This window comes from Carettochelys insculpta, chromosome 1, assembly GCF_033958435.1.
Source record: "Carettochelys insculpta isolate YL-2023 chromosome 1, ASM3395843v1, whole genome shotgun sequence".
Classification (NCBI taxonomy): Eukaryota; Metazoa; Chordata; order Testudines; family Carettochelyidae; genus Carettochelys; species Carettochelys insculpta.
In genome coordinates, this window is record NC_134137.1 from 313951288 (window position 1) to 313966502 (window position 15215).

Below are 15215 nucleotides of genomic sequence, written 5' to 3' on the forward strand. Positions count from 1 at the left end.
GGGGGAGTCCATGAAGAATTCTTTTTCTTGTACTGTAGGTGGCAGGGCACCTGTGGGTCAATGTGCTGTTCAGTGTTGGAAGTATTCCTTGAGTCAGAAACGGCGAAAGTAGGTTTCCAGATCACCACAGAACTGTATCAAGTGTGTGGAGGTGGTGGGGCGAAAAAAGAGTCCCTGAGAAAGGGCAGATTCTTCTGCCAGGCTGAGTGTGTAGTTGGATAGGTTGACAATATTGCTGGGTGAGTTAAGGGTACCACTGTTGTAGCCCCATGTGGAAAGTAGGAGTTTAGATAGTTTACGATCCTTTTTCTTCTGCAGAGAAGAGAAATGTGCATTGTAAATCTCCTGTCTTGTTCTAGTAAAGTCCAGCCATGTGGAGGTTTGTGTGGAGGGTTGTTTTTCTATAAGAGTCTCCAGAATTGAGAGGTCTTTTTTGACGTTTTCCTGTGTGCTGTACAGGAGGCCGGTCAGGTGAGTGTGTATTGAGTGATATTCTGGGCCACCTAAACTGACACCGAATATGACCGATGAAAAGATTGGGGTAATAAAAAGTTATCTAATAATTGGCAGATCATTTCAGCACCAGGTCTTTAAGGAAGAGATTTGAAACCTTGACATTATTTTCTCTCACATCCTGTGCAGCTTATTTTTAAGTAATATCAGACTATTCTGCACAGAGTTATATTTTGACAAAATAACATTAGCTGCCAGGCAGGTTTTTCCCTTTATTGTTCAGAATAGACCTGAAATTATCTTTTTTTCCCTAAACTGCAATTTCACCTTATGAAGCACTCAAGCCATGATAAAACATCATGGAACATCCGCTTCATCGATGGACTCAGAATGTTTCTCAGATCACTTCTGCTGTGACATACAGTGGGTATTGTACATTTCCCAAATAATGGAAATTTGGGCAAGGAGACTGTAGATTTTAAAATAGGCATGATTCTCCTTCTCTTTCATCAGTTTAGCATGGCTGTGCCTGCCTTGGTTTCACGTACTTATTGATTATATGAAACTAAAGTCAAAAGAGCTCTGCACTGTTGCAGCAGCCTGCCCCATATGCTACCAGTTCAGGGCCTGATTTGTTATTGAGCAATCCTGGAAGTTAAACTGAGGTGGAGTAACACAATGGTCAATCAGGCTTTTAGGCCTCAAAACATGCTTCACTGTCTGTATTACATACAATATAGATATTGTTGATGTTTCAATTATTTGCATGTGTAGTGAAATAACATGGGTACTTCCCTGCAATGTGTCTTGGTTCTTGCATGCTTGCAGGTTTCTTTCCCTCGGGAAGAGGGAAAGCAGCAGATTCAGTGGTAGTGAGAATTACTTGCTTCACCTGGCCTTTGTTTCTGTGCTCTGAGGAGAGCATTCTGAAATGTCAGTGTAGCTGTCCACCCGCCTCCAAAAGATATGGCCTGAGCCTGACTTCAGACCAGTGCTTCTCTCCTCCATCCTGTTCCATTTAGAGCTGGATTCACCTATAGCCTGCACTGCACTGCCTGAAAAGCTTGTCGTTCTTTGGTTCCTGGATCACAACATGCCTTTACTGCGAGAATGCTGAAAATGGTGGCCTCTACTTCTTCCACAACCTTTGGCTGCAGTAGTTTGCTAAATGTTGGGAGCAGTTTGTTCCACCTGGACATTGGTGTCTGTACGGGCAGGACTGCTCTGCACGGCTGTGGTGTGAGGGAGGTCCAGCACCGCCATCCCAGGGGCCCTAAGGGCTCATTGTCCTAGGCCCTGTCCCTCCTACCCTTAACCCAGCCCCTCCTGAGGGCATGGAGCAGGGCCCTCCTCCTGCATTGCTCTGGGGCCTGCAGTGGCTGTCAGCCCCACTGTATATGGGGCAGCTACTCCTGGCTTTTTTGAGGTATTGCACTAATTCATAATCATTTTCCACAAATTTGTACCATTGCTTTTGCTTAAGCTTTGACTTCTGATTCCATTTCCATTCAATGGACTGAGATGTTAGTGATACTGTGCAGTCAGATTCTCATGTTTTATGAAACTGCACAAATTAATCGCTGGCGAACTGTGAATTGATATTAGTTGTCATTCTTTAGGGAAGACCAGACATGTTTCAATACCTGCACTCCAGTTATAGCACAGAATTGACCTCCCCAAAATCCATTTGCATTTTCTTGTACTCTTTGCTACAGGTAAGTCCATACCAATTTTGAGTTGAAGATGTGTGTGATAAAAGTCTCCTTACTTGATTACTTAAATGAGCACACCTTGCTGTTGTGTCTGAGAGCAATGTCTCATATTTTGCAGAGACATGCTTTAAGTGCCTACATCAGAAGCTCTTCAACACTTTGCTGAGATGGTGTCATGGATCATTCTCTTCTTCATTCCAGCTGTGCATACTGTGTGATTGTACCACAGCTCTGGGGCAATTACAGCTGTTACTTAGGAGGAAAAGTAATAATGTATTGAATCTATCTTTACACAACACAGCAGCTAGAAACAAGGAGAGCCAGCACCATGCGGACAGCCATCTCTTCACAGATCACCAGCTAATGCTGCACCAGTAGTCTGTACTTTGAGCATGCCAAGTGTAACCTTCATGACCAATATGCACTGTTGCCTACATTTCAAGTGTCACAATTTCAAGTAAGAATCTGAGTTCTTCTTGTGGAATTCTGTTTTGTGCACCAATTTCCTTATGATATCTCTGGGGGTTCATGAGACAGATCAGGTATTGTGTCTGTCAAGAATTCTTTAATATAACCTGCTATTACTGAGGAATACAAGCTTATTGCATGCCAGGCTATGAAAGGAGATTAACCCATAACTAAGAAGGCAGCAATAGAATACAAACCCCCTCAGGGAGAAAACATTAACGGGTAATAGACTTCATTCTGACCAAGATGATGGCAAATAAAATATACGTTGTATGCAGTGGGATCAAAGGCCATTTCAGAATGCTCAAGCACACCAGAGAAAAAGGGGAGAAATAAGTACATTTTGGAGGAATGTATTTTTTATTTATTTACTATAGTGTACAATGGCTATTATCATAGGGGAAACAGGGGAATAAACAGAAATATACTTCCTATGATATTCCATCTGCATAATTACTAAAGTAGTTATTTAAAGGCATGTAACCATATAAGCCACAGAATCATATTGGTCAGTCTTGACTACAGGGACCATTAGAGGTGCAATAGGCCAGAAAGTGGAGACAAATTAATTATAGTGATGGTCACCGACTGAGCATAGGCCTATGAGATGCTGCAGTGCTGTGACAAACGAACAGGAGAAACCTAAAAAGCAAGATTCTTTTGTTCTATGTCTGGGATTCCTATCTGTGAATTTCTACCTTTTCTACCTATGCTGTTAGCCAGACTGAGGTGTAACGTGATTTTATACTTTTTCACTTGGGTTTGATAACTTTCCAGTTAAACTGCTCTCTTTAAAACTCAAGTATAAGCTCTTTTTAAGAAATGGGGACCAGCTGAGAGGCATGGGCAAAGGACTGTCCATACCCACAAGAGGTTTCCAAGAGGCATGGGCTAAAGTCAGCAAGACTCATGTGAAAGCCGGGCAACAATAAGGAAAGACAGCAACAGAGAATCAATTCTTGCCATTTCCCCATGCAGTTAAGAGCCTCATCTTTCCTTAAGTATTTCATCTTGTCGGGTGTGTCCTTGTTCCTGGGCTACTGATTTCTCTGCTGCACACAGGAGATCACCACAGCTGGAGTTCTTGGGTAATGTATCTCTCCTCTTCCTGAGCATCCAAGGGCAGGTCCGCACTAGACCTGAAAGCTGATCCTAAATACGCAATTCCAGCTATGACAATTTCATAGATGGAATCAACTTACCTAGGATCTACTTATCTGGGTGTCCTCGCTAAGGGAGGTCGACGGGAGAAACTCTCCCATCGACCTCTCTTACTGCTCATGATAATCAGGCGTACAGGCAGGGCTTTCTTTCCACCAGAACCCCACAGAACAGCATTCCAGCACCTTTTCCCCCTGGGTGGGGCAAGGAGCTGCTCCGGGAGCTGCTCTGGTTGGCTCACACGTGGTCGGCCCCACTGCACCGGAAGCTGCTCTGGGTGACTCGCAGATGGCCATGCTGCACCGGAAGCTGCTCTGGGTGACTCGCAGATGGCCACGCAGATGGCCACGCTGCACTGGGAGCTGCTCTGGGCGGCTCGCGCATGGCTGCCCTGCTGGGAGCTGCTCTAGGCGGCTCGCGCATGGCCACGCCGTGCCAGGAGCCACTCTGGGCAGGTGCCACGCTGTTGGCAGGAAAGGGGAGGAGCCGCTTGCTGCTCCAGCATGAGGTAGGTGGGGGGGGTGGTTTGAGGCTGCAGGGGTTGAGGTTGCAGGGGCAGGGGCTGTTTGGGGCTGTGAGGGGTTAAGTTGCCTGGGGACGTGGTTTGGGGCTGAGGGGTGAAGCTACCTGTGGGGGGATTGTGTTCCAGCAACTTTTTTCTTTTAAAAAAAAATATAAAAAGCACTGAATACAGGGGTCAACTGGTGAGCCCTGATAGTTCCCTTTTATGCAACCCCAATAGGTGCATGAAATCAAACCCCAAAGATTGACCCAGACTAGGCTGAACTCCCAGTAAAGGTAGATGTACCCTCAGAGGCCTTTCAAGTCTGCATGTTCTGTTCCATATTGGACCCCTACTTATTTATGACCCTTTTTGGTAGTGTGGAGAACATTTCTCTAGGTTGAACAGCATGTGGTGAAGGTCCAAAAGGGGTTTTCTTTGCCACTGATGGTCTGAATTGATATTGGCCAATCTCATCTCTTCTGATGCTGATCAAACCTCTAAGTGAATACCAAAGCAAGGCATTCCTCCGCTTGCACATGTTACTGTTCTATAAGCAAAAGAGACCCGAAGGCAAAAAGTACAGGCTGCCTTTCCTGTAGTGGCCTTGTCTCTTCTCTTCCCACGTGCATCATGCTGATGTGTAGGATCTCAAGTCCAGCGTGGGTGACATGCTCTTACCCATTCAACTGCTTTGCTATGTTGCGACTCCCATTTCTGATAGAACCCTTCTACAGGAGCCTCCCACATCAGATGGGCAGGATGGATGTTTTGCAAGGTAATTCACAAGGGGCTGTACAGCTGACATGCTGTGCTGCTTACACACATCCAGAAGCGCTGGGCCATCTTCTGAGCCTGATGTATTCCATCATTTGGGAGCAGATGTCAAATCTTTATTTTGTTCAACATGAAGTTACTTATTCTTGCTCCTTTTAGTGGTGGAGTCAATTTTTGATTGACAGCTACTGGTGCTTTCACACTCTTGCCACAGACACACATTGGACCGTAATCTGCTGTGACCTCCACTCCAGGCAGTCCTTCATGGACTTTACATGTCCCTCCTGATAGGTACTAGACTACCTGCAGTTCCAAAGGGCTTTCTGAGACACACCTGTTAGACAAGTAGGGTCCAAACATTTGTCAAGTAACTGCTTACGGTGTTCAGCTTAACTTGCCAAAAGCCATGTCTGACATCTGGAATGAAAGAGCTTCTGCCAGCGTTTGCCGTATTTCTCCAGCTGGTGGCGGGAGATATGGTAAGTGCCTTGGTGCTCTTTTCAGGTCTGGAGGACTGATGCCGTTTGGCAGTTTGCCTAGCTTTTTGTCACCATCCTCTTGACACAGTCATCAGGCTTGTTGACTTGGAGGGCAATATAATTAATGTCAGTTAATACCAGTTTATGGACAATAGATTTTGACAAATGGCGTTGATGTTGTTATTTGATGAGAAGACGAGTGATACAGTAATTATGTTGATGTGAGAGACTGGACTTGGTACTAGGGATGTTAACGATTACCCAGTTAACCAGTAAGCCTCACCCTAAATGGATGAGGCTTACTGGCTACAGTTAACAAGTAGGGGCTGCGGCAGCCCCCTGCACACTGTGGGCAGGGGGTTACTCCAGCCCTACAGGGCCACTGCAGGTGGAGGGCTCCCAGCCCAGCTGGAGTGTTTCTGCCTGCAACACTCCTGGGGCCCCTGCAGATGGGGGGCTGTTTAGGCTGAGCTAGAGCACCCCCAGCAGCAAGGCACCTGGGGTGCTGGGGACTGGGCCTGCTCTGGCCCATTTGGGTCAGACTGCTACAGATGGGGGCTGCTCTGTCCATGAAGGAGCAGTCCCCCACCCATGCTGGCGCTTCAGGCAGGGATGTTCAAGTCAGGCCAGAGCAGTCCCAATCCCTGGCCTGCTGTGGGTGGGATTGCTCCAGCCCAGCCAGAGGAGTCCCTGTTCACACCCTGCCCAGCTGCCCCGCCCCATGTTTTTAATTGGTTTATTAGTTAACCTAGTATTTAACTGGTTAACTCATTAAACAGAATTTTACAACCCTACTTGGTACCGCATAATATTTTAATTAAGCAAATAGAATGACTCAAAACCAATATGGCGCACATGAAATAGATTGTGGCTAATTTATAGGTCTGAAAATATGATTGTAAATAAGGAGTCATCATAGTCCACATGCGTTTCTGTACGGTCCCTCTACAGTCAGTTCTTGCTCCTACGTTATTTTAAACATTTTAAATGGAACATGGAACATGCCATTCCCACCAATAAACTGCGTAGGTGACACAAAGATTGTCCCAGACTCTTCTGTGCTCCATAGTAACATATCAACCATGCATGTGGCTCCAGGCTCCCTCAGCTTTGTGACACAGGCCTTGAGATCTTGTAAAAAACTGTGTAACTTTAAGCACTCACAAAGTTCCAGGCCAAAACCAAAACATCTCAACTGACCCAAATAAAAAAATGTGGATTGTTTGTTCATGAAAATGTTATGACTTCTCAGTTATGAGATTTGACCTTTTTTGTCCTGATTTGGGGCAAAAAACATTTTTGACTTTTTTCAGTTTTTCCTGGGAAAAGATAACAGTTGCCCAGCCATCCTGAGTTCTGATAGTGCTTCAGCTGTTACTTTAAAAACATCCTGTTGATATATAACATTCTTGGAACTTTCTCCAGTGTGGCAAGCATTGGTATGTAACCAGTGCTTTTTTTGTGCTGGTATGGGCTGATACACTATACTGGCACCTCAGCAGCGCCCCTGGGCGGTGGGGCACCCCCACTTCTAGCCATGGGACTGGGAGCTGGCCAAGGCGCAGTGCCCCACCAGCATCTCCTTCTGGGGGGAGCCAGCTGGAGCCAGGGAACCCCAGCAGCCCCCGGGGCTGAGAGCCAAAAGGGGTGCAGGGCCCTGCGGGCAGCTCCAGTCCTGGGAGCTGGCCAGGGCTGGAGAACCCTGGGAGTCGCACTGGTAGTTCCAGCCCAGGAACCCAGCTGGGGGCAGGGGTTACAATCAGCCTCATGGTGGGGGGGGGGCTGGGGTGTGGACCGCCCCCCAGTAACCCCAACTGTGGGAATCCTAGTGAAGGAGAGGGAGGCGTGCCAGCTGTGTACCGGCTCCTCTTTATTTTACAAAAAAAAAAGCACTGGGTATGACACGTTTTTTCTGGCAGATAGTGGGAAGTATAGTAGGAAGAGAGCCTCAGAAATATACCCTTGTGTTAGAGGCCTCCAAAGAGGCAAACCTTGCTCACAGAATCTGGTAAGAACAGGGCTTATATTGCAGAAATACACATTCCTATGAAGGGCTGGTCACAGAGAACTCATGGAGATACACATCTTGTAGAACTGGAAGGGACCTCAGGAGGTCATTGGGTCCAGTCCCCTACCCTCTTGGCAGGACCAAGCACCATCCCTTTCCTGCCCGCACTCCCAATCCATTTGCCCCAGATCCCTAAATGGCCCCCTCAAGGACTGAATTCACAGCCCTGAGTGTAGCAGGCCAAAGCTCAAACCACAGAGCTATCCTTCCCCACTCATGCAAACACATCCCGATTTCAAATGGTACCATAACATCCTGCTATCAAGGATGGTTTAAAAAAAAATTCTCAAGGATAACAGGAACATACTTACACCCCCTAAAAGATAAGATGAGGCTGACAGCATGTAATAGAGATGTTTTAATTGAATGAACATATACAAGGTGTGGGTGTGAATGAGCTACATCAGAGGGGCAATACAAACTTGTATCAGAGTACAAATCTGTATCTTAGAGGGATTATCTTTGTCTGGCCTGGGGAGGAATGAAAAGTACTGCCGTTCACTGAACTGGCTCACTGTTATGGGCATACGTGTATTAGAGGTCCAGTAGAGTCTGCAGGGTGCTACTACTGGGCTTTCTCAACAATAAACCTAAGGAGGTGCCTTCTTCCCTTAATGGATCTTGTGGTCATTGGGTGATTCACACAAGGTCTACCATGGCAGTTGTCTGGGTAGGGCACAGGCACGTACAGAGGAAACATACACACAGAGCCAAGCATTTAGCAACATCTAACCACAGAAGGCCTTATCAACACTGAGTTTTCTTTTTAAAACTCCCCCTGTTGCAGTTCCACTGGTGGGAGCACTAGTGTAGAGCAGACGGGTGGTTTTAACACTGTCATATAGGTTTGATCTGGGCAGGTTTTCTTGACACCTAGTCAAATCACCTGAACCCTGTCCACAATCGTGCACATACCATGTTTAACATCACTGCAACTACAGCGTTGCTGAAAAGAAATTGTAAATTTGCTGCAGCAAACAAGGCCTGAGATGCTTATTTACCTTAGCAGTTTTCTCCATTACTGCACATAAAGAAACAATCTGTGCCTTAGGCTTTTCCTTTTCCAGTTCAGTTGCAACTTTGTAGTCTTCCCATTGTGATTCAACAAAAATTGCCAGAAGCCATCTTAAGTCCCAACATCCATGTCAGAAATGTCTTGCATTCCAAGGTGATTAAACAAAAGCTGCTAGCCATTTCCTCTCTTTCCTTTTTTCTAGTCAGCTTAGATTACTGCAAATCCAACCGCTTTTTTGCAGTTAGCCTTGAAATTGGTTAAGTTGGACTTGTTCATGTTAAGTGGTGTAAGCACTCCTCTTCCCATAAAGTTTGGATCAATAAACTTAAATTAGTAAAAAAAAAAATTTGTTAGGGTGGTAGTGATGGTGGGACAGAACACTTCTCAAGGAAGAAAACTTAATTACAAATGCTAACCTACGTGCCTTTAATGGCAGTCCCCTGAAAGAATTAGCCTCTGTTATTGTGGTGGCATACGGGCGAAAATTACAACAGGCTACACAACAAACACACAACTTGTCTGACGCACATGCAGTGTCCTCTACATTCAGAGGGACCTCTTTTGTCAACAGGAACATATTTGGGGTGCATTTAAGTTCTGACCCTGCTAACTGCGTGCTGAAGTCTAATATGCTGAATTGTCCCATTTACTTCTGAGGGAAGACTACTCAATTGCTTTAAATTAAGCACATGCTCCATCAGACAGGAGTGTCAGAATGTTGCCAAAGCTATGCATTCTAAATCTCCTGTTCGGTAGTGTAATTTCCAAAACCCACATTTTATATTGGTCTGATATCTCCCCTGCTTGGACCCAGTCTGGTGTTGAATGTTGTGTATGAATTTCAGCACAAGCTGTTCAATATGGTCTTTATGTTCTGTATCAGAGAGGTAGCCATGCTAGTCTGTACCTTCAAAAACAAGAAGAAGTCCTGTGGCACCTTATAGACTAACAGATATTTTGCAGCATAAGCTTTCGTGGGCAAAGACCTGCTTCATCTGATGGAGCGGGTCTTTGCCCGCGAAAGCTTATGCTCCAAAATATCTGTTAGTCTATAAGGTGCCACAGGACTTGTTGTTTTTCTGTTCTGTAAGGGGCAGAGGAAGGATAAGCACTGTGACCATACCATAATTTTGTATTTGTGCTCACATAAATCAGAATGGCTGTGGCTAGATACTGCAAAACGTAAGTTCCTGTTCTACCATGAGCACTGTGTTTGGAATTGTCCTGCTTCCATTCAGAGACTCCCTGAAGTCAATGGAGTTCTACATAGGCCTTGGGGCTCTGCCCTTGTGCTCATTGCAGGAGTGGAGCTCTACTGCACACTTTATATTTATCTGTTGAGTAAAAAATTCCTCAAGCCTTCTAATGGGTACCATGAACACATCTGTCAAATTAACTAATAGACTAATTTTTCTAGAGGAAAAGGAAATTTTACCAGGTGCTGTAACTGTCAGCACCCTTGTATTTATGCTTTGGTCACCAGTTCCATTATAAACTGCTATCTAAAGCTTTTGGGGTAAGCCAATAAATCTGCTGATCAAAGCATCCTCTCTGGAGTGAATGTATTATGTAAATTTGGGGCGGGAGAAGACAGTATAAAGGAAACCATTTTAAAGAACATAAATCAGAACTAACATGACCATTCTCAGCTGCATGTTTGCTATTTCTCAAATCAAATCTGGCTTCATTTTCAATCCGTTGCCAGTCACTGGCCAATAATGAGTTCAGGCCTTTGTTTTGCACTTTGTAATTAAGTTCTCACTTGTGGAGAAGGACTGTGAGAGGCCACAAATGCAACAGGACCAGTTCACTTCCATTGTGCAAATGCATACTCAAAAAAACCACATGTGGGAAGTACAACCGCAGTGCATGACACAGTGACTGAACATAGCTCCTTGGCATCCTCTGCAACAGTGGGAATTCGACTGTGGGGAGGTGAGGTAACCAGCGAGGTCATAATTTGCATAGGTGGCACATGAATCTTTTGTTTAGAGTGGCTATTCCCAGGAACGCCAGAAGCTCTCTAGAAGTGGGAGGGGTCACCAGCGCTCAGAATGGGGCCTCTCCCTCCTGCCTCTTCTCTCAAGACCTTCTCCTTCCACTTCAAGCCTCTCTCTCTCTCACCCCTACACCATTCACCACCCTTAAAGGGAGGGTTAAGAGTACAGCCAAGGTTCAGTCTTGTCCTCTACTTCTGCAGAGCTTCTGGCACTCCTGCTCCCAGACACAAAGGCAGCAGGTTGGCAGACCTCCAAAAGGAGATGGCCCACATCTGGCATTTACCTCCTGCATGGCAGCAAGACTAGCCCTGGGCCCAGACAAACTGGGCCTCTGCCACAGCTGGTGGGGGGGAGCATCACTAAGGGTTTGCACTTCATTCACTGGCTGGAGCAGGACTTCACTTGGCTGCTGCATGCACACCTCCTCTCCAGCCACGCCCACAGTGGTGGGCTGGTGGGCTTCTCTTCCACACTAGCCCCAACCTTCTGCTCGTTCACTCCTCTGTCTTCAGCTCCATCCAGTCCCAGGGTGACACAGACCACCGCCGTGCAGAGTAGAATGCCTCAGCCCAGCCATGCCTGCACTGCTGTCTCCAGGAGTGGGACCCCATGGGGCCAGCCGAGGGCCAGAAGTAAAATTGTCTCTGTCACATGACACATGATTGGGTGGGGATGAGCCTGCAGGGCTGGTCAAGGGGTGAGGGGTGGGGGAGCCTGGCATGGGTGGCAGAAGAATGAGAGGTGGGACACACAGAAAGGCTGGGAAGAGAAGTGGGAGCTGAACTCAGTTGGGATAGAGCTAGGCCGAGACTGCAGGGATGGCGGGGAAGGGAAACAATGGAGGAACTGGGCTGGGGGCCAGTCATGGAAGGTGAGAAAGGAAGAAGGGAGGTTTTGTTGCTTTATTTCTCTTTGTGCTATGGCTGGTATGAGTTTAGCACGGGTGAACTGGTTCCTTTTCTTACTAAGCTGCACACTCCATGCACCCCTTTACTTTTTCAGGCTTAGAGGGAAGTGCTCTATTTTAGGAAGAATGAACGACTGCTAGGAGGAGCGGTGAGAAGTAGGGGCTTGGATGAGGGCTGGAGTCAGCCACTGGAATCAAATCTTTTGTGCTAATCAAATGCATTTTGCATCATGGCTGAAACTATAGTAACGAATAGAAATGTCAAATACATAAATGAACAATTTCTTGGAGAAGAGTCAACATGGTTTTTGTAAAAGGAAATTGTGTCTGACCAATCTATTTGAATTCTTTGAGTGGGCCAACAAGCACGTGAACAAGAGGGGATACAGTGTTCTTAGATTTCCAGAAAGCCTTTGACAAAAGAGCAAACCATCACCAAAAGATCATAAGCAAAGTGGTCATGGAATAAGAGGGAAGGTCCCCCCATGGACTGGTAACTGATTAAGAGACAGGAAACAAAGGGTAGCACCAAATGATCAGTTTTCAGAATGGAGAGAGGTAACTAGTCGTATCCCCAAACGATCTGTACTAGGACCAATCCTAGCACCAGCCCTCCCCCTCTCGTGTCAGCTCTGCCCCTTGCCCAGGCTCTCAGTGAATCCGTCAGCCCCACTGTCTGAGACTGCTATAACATGAAATACTTGACAGAATGTGGGTAAAACAGAAGACATAAAATTCTATTCCCAGGAGTTCAGTCACAAATTTAATTAATGCATTATTTTGCAGGCTGCATTATTTCCCACAAATGTAAACAAATTTGTTTCTGTTAGCAATTGACTGAACAAGTAGTAGGACTGAGAGGACTTGTAGGTGCTACAGTTTTACATTGTTTTGCTTTCGAGTGCAATTATGTTACACAAATTTCTAGATTTGTAGATTGAATTTTCACAATAAAGAGATTGTACTGTGGTACTTTTATGAGGTGAATTGAAAAAATACTATTCTTTTGTTTGTCGTGTTTACAGTGCAAATATCTGTAATAAAAATATGAAGTGAGCACTGTACACTTGGTATTCGGTATTGTAACTAAAATAAATACATCTGAATAAATGGACTAAAATAAAGATATCTGAAAATGAAGAAAAACATCCAAAATATTTAATACATTTCAATTGATATTCTATTTAAGAGTGCAATTAAAATTATTAATATTTTAATTAGTTAGTTTTTTGATCAAGTGAGTTAACTGTGACTAATTGAAAGTCCTAATTTATTTATGTTGTGAGATGTTATGAAATCCATCTTCTGAAAAGTCTGAGACACCTTTTGGCGGGTAACAATTGTAACAGATAGTCAGTAATTATCTTCAGATATTATTTTAACTTAATATTATGCATAGTTCTCACTCAGCATGGATTCTTCTTAGTTTATAACACCATGACATAACAAGCAATGCAATTTCTCATGTAAAGGTAGACCAAGCGGACCATTCCATTCTTTGAAAATTATCCAGCCAGCTCAAGCACATTAGGGTTATAAAACTGAGGCATGAAAAGCTTTTGTACATGCTATTGAACAAAAGGGAAACCACCCAAACCACCCAAATGTTTGAAACTGAAGTTATTGATGGCTCACGAAAACTGCTTTAATGGACTAGCAATTGAGCAACCTAGAGAGGAATTATTTATATGAGAGCATGGTCCATCGTGCCCACTGTCTTGTCTCCAGAGCTTCCGGAGCAATGTACAAAACAGGGCAATTTTGGAGTGATTGCCCTTGGCTTTCACTCCTGTCTTCTGGCAGTCAGACGTTTAGGGTCACCCCAAGCATGTGTAACTCATCTAAAGCAAGCAATGGTCTCAGCTCAGTTTGTCACAATAAACTCTCATCAGTTGGAAGCTGATGCATCTCATCTAAAATCAACTCTCCAAAAGTTCAAGGACTATATCTCATCAGACTCTGATTCAAGGAAAGCCATGTGTTTACAATCCATTCATCTCTCTGGAACATAAGACATCTCTGTCACCATCATTGGAAGACAAGTTACTGAAACTGTTAAGTGATGAGGTTCCTAAGTTAGTTTCATGATGTTACCTTACCTGTTTTCTGGATCAGAGTCAGAGGTGAATACACACAACTCAGTGAACTCATTGTCAAAACTTTGCTTACCTTCCATTGTTCACACCCTTGTAAAACCAGATTTTCAGTGATGTTGGGATATGACTGGGGTAGACCACATACTGAGCCAGGTAGGAGCACACCTACAATTCAACGCTGACCTACGTATCCACCCTCTGGTGTGCAGCTGAGTGGCCTATTGTCCACAATGAGTCTAATCACCCAGATCCACAGGGCAGCACAGCCCAATGACTAACACTGAGTGACTGTTGCTAGATGGCCCACCCTCTTCACCAGGCCCTGCCAGTAATGGAGTGATCCACCACCAGCTTGGTAGGGATCCCCACTGAAACACACTGAGCTCACCATGGTGGGAGGTAACACTCATGCACCCTCCCCAGTTCACGTTCTCCCATTTCTGGCATCACAGCAACCACCAGGTTTCAGAGTTCTCAGGTTCTGCAGCTTCCGACTCTCCCCATGGCTCTGCTACTTCTGAAGGCAGCCCAGACTGAGCTAAGTTGCTCCCTTTCATACTAGCCTCACAGTTGGAGCAGGCCCAGTAGGGCAGAAAGAGCAGGGCTTTCTCAGCACCTAGTGCAGGGTGAAACCTCTCATGCCCAGTGCAGGGTGAGGGTGCCCCGTCACAGATGTCTACAATGAAAACAAAATACAGAAACTGGCTGATCATTGTAAAGATGCTTCAAGTGTCGTCATGAAACATTCATCCCCAGATTAAAAGACTTGTTTCTACAAAACAGGCACAATCATCTCATTCACAATATGGGGAGTGAATTCATCTGAGGGTTTTTTTAATTATTTTAAAAACTAAATCAGTTGACTCATATCTAGCATACAAAATGAGGTATACAATTGTAGATAAAATTATTAGTACATGTCATTTGAAACACTGCTTAAAAATTATGGTAATGTTGTCATATTATGTAATGCAATGAATCGGACTTTAACCAATAAACAGAACTGGAGTAGCAACTCTGATTTGGGCATAAAGAAAGATGTGACTGTCAATATTGAACAAACAGCAAGAAATACCAATTGAACACTATTCCCTCCCTCTTCCCAGACATCCAGGGCTGTTTAAGCAGCAAGCCAGTATCTGGTATCAAAATGGTTGAAAAACATTGCTGTAAGACATGCTGTCAAAAGACAGTGGAGTACTCATACAGCAAAAACTGCTTCCTCAAAAGCTCTGCATTAGCAAACCCTCAAAGAAATGTTACGACAATACATGAATTGGTATTAATGCACCTTTTAAAAGAATTATTGGTGCAGAGAGCTGTGATTTCAATACCAAAGATTATTACTGTACTGTTTTTACATTGCTGAAAGCGTAGTACATGTGTTTCTTCAGTTTAGGTGAGGACCAGTGAAATCTCATGTGAGCTACTGCTATGCAGTTTTCTAACTTGTCCTACAGTGATGGAAAACGGGTAGGTGGCCCCCACCAACTCATTGGAGTTTAATTCTCTCTTCTGCTAAGGACCCTACACTATAATAATGATGCTTAGCTATTTAAAATGCATTAATACATTTT